The 6,055-nt window shown below is 43.7% G+C and overlaps 1 protein-coding gene across 1 annotated transcript in view; it reads left to right on the top strand.

Annotated features, from left to right (window-relative positions):
• LOC140185019 (uncharacterized) overlaps positions 1–6,055 on the top strand; it is a 777,523-nt gene that overhangs the window by 714,169 nt on the left and 57,299 nt on the right. The gene's annotated exons all lie outside the window — the stretch shown is intronic.

A 6,055-nucleotide genomic window follows, 5' to 3' on the forward strand; every position in this document is an offset into this window, starting at 1 on the left:
GGCAGTGACTAGCGAGGTACCGCAAGGCTCAGTGCTGGGACCCCAGTTGTTTACAATATATATTAATGACTTGGATGAGGGAATTAAATGCAGCACCTCCAAGTTTGTGGGTTACACGAAGCTGGGCGGCAGTGTTAGCTGTGAGGAGGATACTAAGAGAATGCAGGGTGACTTGGATAGGTTAGATGAGTGGGCAAATTCATGGCAGATGCAATTTAATGTGGATAAATATGAAGTTATCCACTTTGGTGGCAAAAACAGGATAACAGATTATTATCTGAATGGTGGCCGATTAGGAAAAGGGGAGGTGCAGCGAGACCTGGGTGTCATTATACACCAGTCATTGAAAGTGGGCATGCAGGTACAGCAGGCGGTGAAAAAGGCGAATGGTATGCTGGCATTTATAGCGAGAGGATTCGAGTACAGGAGCAGGGAGGTACTACTGCAGTTGTACAACGCCTTGGTGAGACCACACCTGGAGTGTTGTGTGTAGTTTTGGTCCCCTAATCTGAGGAAAGACATCCTTGCCATAGAGGGAGTACAAAGAAGGTTCACCAGATTGATTCCTGGGATGGCACGACTTTCATATGATGAAAGATTGGATGAACTAGGCTTATACTCGTTGGAATTTAGAAGATTGAGGGGGGATCTGATTGAAACGTATAAAATCCTACAGGGATTGGACAGGCTAGATGCAGGAAGATTGTTCCCGATGTTTGGGAAGTCCAGAACGAGGGGTCACAGTTTGAGGATAAAGGGGAAGCCTTTTAGGATCGAGGTTAGGAAAAACTTCTTCACACAGCGAGTGGTGAATCTGTGGAATTCTCTGCCACAGGAAACAGTTGAGGTCAGTTCATTGGCTATATTTAAGAGGGAGTTAGATATGGCCCTTGTGGCTAAAGGGATCAGGGGCTATGGAGGGAAGGCTGGTGCAGGGTTCTGAGTTGGATGATCAGCCATGATCATACTGAATGGCGGTGCAGGCTCGATGGGCCAAATGCCCTACTCCTGCACCTAGTTTCTATGTTTCTATGTTTCTATCACCAAATGGTGAGCTAGAATTGCAGGAGCGAATTCGTAAGGATATTACAGATATTTGTAGTAAGCACAAGGTTGTAATTGTGGGAGATTTTAATTTTCCACACATAGACTGGGAATCCCATGCTGTAAAAGGCCTGGATGGTTTGGAGTTTGTAAAATGTGTGCAGGATATTTTTTTGCAGCAATACATAGAGGTACCAACTAGAGAAGGGGCAGTGTAGGATCTCCTGTCAGGGAATGAGATAGGTCAGGTGACGGAGGTTTGTGTTGGGGAGCACTTCGGATCCAGTGATCACAATGCTATTAGTTTCAATATAATTATGGAGAAGGATAGGTCTGAGCCCAGGGTTGAGATTTTTGATTGGAGAAAGGCTAACTTTGAGCAGCTGCAAAAGGATTTTGAAGGAGTGGATTGGGACAATTTGTTTTATGGGAAGAACGTAATAGAGAAATGGAGATCATTTAAAGGTGAAATTTTGAGGGTAAAGAATCTTTATGTTCCTGTTAGGTTGAAAGGAAAGTTTAAATGTCTGAGAGAACCATGGTTTTCAAGGGATATTGGAAACTTGGTTCGGAAAAAGAGAGATGTCTACAATATATATCGGCAGCTTGGAGTAAATGAGGTGCTCGAGGAATATAAGGAATGTAAAAAGAATCTTAAGAAAGAAATTAGAAAAGCTGAAAGAAGATATGAGGTTGCTTTGGCAAGTAAGTTGAAAATAAATCCCAAAGGTTTCTACCGTTATACTAATAGCAAAAGGATAGTGAGGGATAAAATTGGTCTCTGAGAGAATCAGACTGGACAGCTATGTATGGAGCCAAAAGAGATGGGGGAGATTCTGAACAATTTCTTTTCTTCAATATTCACTAAGGAGAAGAATATTGAATTCTGTAAGATAAGAGAAACAGGTAGGGAAGTTATGGAAAGTATGATGATTAAAGAAAAGGAAGTACTAAAGCTTTTAAGGAATATTAAAGTGGATAAGTCTCCGGATCCTGACAGGATATTCCCTAGGACCTTGGGCGACGTTATTGTGGAAATAGCAGGGGCTCTGACAGAAATATTTCAAAGGTCGTTAGAAACGGAGATGGTGCCGGAGGATTGGCGTATTGCTCATGTTGTTCCGCTCATGTTGTTAAAAAGGATTCTAAGAGTAAACCTAGCAATTATCTGCCTGTGAGTTTGATGTCAGTGGTGGGTAAATTGATGGAAAGTATTCTTAGAGATGGTATATATAATTATCTGGATAGACAGGGTCTGATTAGGAACAGCCAACATAGATTTGTGCGCAGAAGGTCATGTTTGACAAATCTTATTGAATGTTTTGAAGAGGTTACTAGGGAAGTTGACGAGGGTAAAGCGGTGGATGTTGACTATATGGACTTCAGTAAGGCCTTGGACGAGCTTCCGCATGGTAGGTTAGTTAGGAATGTTCAATTGTTAGGTATTAATATTGAAGTAGTAAAATGTATTCAGCAGTGGCTGGATAGGAGACACTAGAGAGTAGTAGCGGATAACTGTTTGTCAGATTGGAGGCCAGTGACTAGTGGTGTGCCTCAGTGATCTGTACTGGGTCCAGTGTTATTTGTCATATACCTTCATGATCTGGATGATGAGGTGGTAATTTGGATGAGTATGTATGCAGATGATACTAAGATAGGTGGAGTTGTGGAAAATGAAGTAGGTTTTCAAATCTTACAGAGAGATTTAAGCCATTTAGAAGAGTGGGCTGAAAGATGGCAGATGGAGTTAAATGCCGATAAATATGAGGTGCTACATTTTGGTAGGACTAATCAAAATAGGACATTATTGGTCATTGGTAGGGCATTGAAGAATGCAATAGAACGAGGGATCTAGGAATAATGGTGCATAGTTCCCTGAAGGTGGAATCTCATGTGGATATCGTGGTGAAGAATGCTTCTGGTATGCTGCACTTTATTAATCAGAGCATTGAGTATAGGAGTTGGGATGTAATGTTGAGATTGTACAAGGCATTGGTAAGGCCAAATTTGGAGTACTGTGGTCAGATATAGAACATAGAACATAGAACATAGAATAGTACAGCACAGTACAGGCCCTTCGGCCCACAATGTTGTGCCGACCCTCAAACCCTGCCTCCCATATAAGCCCCCACCTTAGATCCCTCCATATACCTGTCTAGTAGTCTCTTAAACTTCACTAGTGTATCTGCCTCCACCACTGACTCAGGCAGTGCATTCCACGCTCCAACCACTCTCTGAGTAAAAAATCTTCCTGTAATATCCCCCTTGATCTTCCCACCCCTTACCTTAAAGCCATGTCCTCTTGTATTGAGTAGTGGTGCCCTGGGGAAGAGGCGCTGGCTATCCACTCTATCTTATTATCTTGTACACCTCTATCATGTCTCCTCTCATCCTTCTTCTCTCCAAAGAGTAAAGCCCTAGCTCCCTTAATCTCTGATCATATTGCATACTTTCTAAACCAGGCAGCATCCTGGTAAATTTTCTCTGTACCCTTTCCAATGCTTCCTATAGTGAGGTGACCAGAACTGGACACAATACTCCAAGTGTGGCCTAACCAGAGTTTTATAGAGCTGCATCATTACATCGCGACTCTTAAACTCTATCCCTCGACTTATGAAAGCTAACACCAAATTATAGGAAAGATGTCAACAAAATTGAAAGAGTAAAGAGGAGATTTACTGCAATGTTACCTGGGTTTCATCACCTAAGTTACAGAGAAAGGTTGAACAAGTTGGGTCTTTATTCTTTGGAACGTAGAAGGTTGAGGGGGGACTTGATAGAGGTATTTAAAATTATGAGGGGGCTATACGGAGTTGACGTGGATAGGCTTTTTTCCATTGAGAGTGGGGGAGATTAAACAAGAGGACATATGTTGAAGAGCAAAAGTTTAGTGGTAACATGAGGGGAAACTTCTTTACTCAGAGAGTGGTAGCTGTGTGGAACGAGCTTCCTGCAGAAGTGGTTGAGGCAGGTTCGATGTTGTCGTTTAAAGTTAAATTGGACAGCTATATGGACAGGAAAGGAATAGGGGTTATGGGCTGAGTGCCGGTCGGTGGGACTGGGTGAGAGTAAGAGCTCTGTGCTGTAATTGTTATATGGCTACAAGATCATCTTCATGAGCACTCTCACCCTGGAGTCTATCTGTCAACTGTTGCTGTGACGTCACGTCAGAGGGCAGCTCAGTGCCTCAGAACAGACAGACTAGGTAAGAACGGCAGATTTCATTCCTGAATACGAATTTTAACCTGTCTCTTTGACCCTGTGTCACACTCTGATATTGTGTGTGTGTGTGTGTGTGTGTGTGTGTCTGTGTGTGTGTTTTGATTGTGGTAAATATCGGTGTGTTTGTGTGTACACATTGAAGGAGAGTGTGCACATTGAAATATTTGTATCTCACAGTGTGTCATCACATGCCTGGTGTGTGCTGACAATATGTGATATGTGTGAGTTGTTTAAATAAATAAATTACTGTCTCTGAAGTGAATGGTTTCCAGGTTACTGAGGGAAATAACAACATACATTGCTGAAGCTCTGACGACAATCTAACAATCCTTCTTGTGTATGTGTGGAGGAGTTTTGCCAGGCCGGTTATGCTGTGTGTGCTTCTCCTGAGATGAAATGTTGAAAGACGCCAATGCTGGTTGCTGTGTCTGGGCTCATTCTCACAATGCTTCAATGTAGTGGTCTGATAACCATAAGACCATAAGATATAGGAGCAGAATTAGACCATTTGGCCCATCGAGTCTGCTGCACCATTCAATCACGGCAGATCCTTTTTTTCTCCTCCACAGCCCCACACCCTGACCTTCTCCCGACAACCTTTGATGCTGTGTTCAATCTAGAACCTATCAAGCTCTTCCTTAAATATGCCCAACGACCTGGCCTCCACGGCTGCCTGTGGTAACAGGCTCTGCAAGTTCACCGCCCACTGGCTAAAGAAATTTCTGTGCATCTCTGTTTTTAAATAGATGCCCCTTTGCCTTGATGCTGTGCTCTCTTGTCCTGGACTCTTCCCACCATGGGAAACATCCTTTCCACACGTACTCTGTCCTAACCTTTCAACATTCGAATGGTTTCAATGAGATCCGCGCTCATCTTTGTAAATTCCAGTGAGTACAGACACAGAGCGATCAAACGTTCCACGTATGATAACACTTTCTTTCCCGGCATCATCCTTGTGAACCTCCCCTGAAACCGGACATTCAGCTCCGAACTACAACCATCCTTCAGCCATGATTTGTGTACTGTGTTTGCCACCCTTTTCAATTCTGCATCCCTAATGCACTGATTCTCACCTTGCTGGCTGCAAATTTGTCCTCGCGTCTGTCTGCCCTATCTGACAGTCTGACTGCACGCTATCTTTGCATTTTTACCATCAGTCCTATCCCTTCACTCGTTCCGAACCTTCCCCCTACCAAATTAGTTAAACCCCCACCCTCAACAGCTCTGTCAAACCTTTTTGTGAGAATCTTGTTCTCCATCGGGTCAAGGTGCAATCCATCCCTTTTGAGCAGGTCATTCCTCCACCTGGAGAAATCCCAATGATCCAAAAACCTGAAGCCCTGCCCCCTGCACCAGCTTCTCAGGCATGCTTTAATCTGCCAAATTATCCTGCTCCTACCCTCACCAGCACGTCGCACAGGCAGCAGTCCAGAAATTATAAACCTGGTGGTTCTGCTTCTGAGCTTTCCACCAAGCTCTCCAAATTCTATTTTCAGGACCTCTTTGCTTTTACGTCCTACGTAATTGGTCCCAAAATGTACCAACATATCTGTCTGTTTTCCCTCCCTCTCTAAAATGCTGCAGACACGATCTGAGACGTCCCTGATCCTGGCACCGAGGAGCCAACATACTATTCGGGTGACCCATTCACGTCGATAGATTCTCCTGTCACTACTGCTCCACTCTTCTCCCTCTAACAGTGAGAGTTATGGATCCAGAAGGGGGAAGACCTGCGTTAATCAGAGTCTGCACTCAGCGCTAAACTTGTGTATTTTTCTGACAATCTCGG

Source organism: Mobula birostris, chromosome 20, assembly GCF_030028105.1.
Source record: "Mobula birostris isolate sMobBir1 chromosome 20, sMobBir1.hap1, whole genome shotgun sequence".
NCBI classification, from domain to species: domain Eukaryota; kingdom Metazoa; phylum Chordata; class Chondrichthyes; order Myliobatiformes; family Myliobatidae; genus Mobula; species Mobula birostris.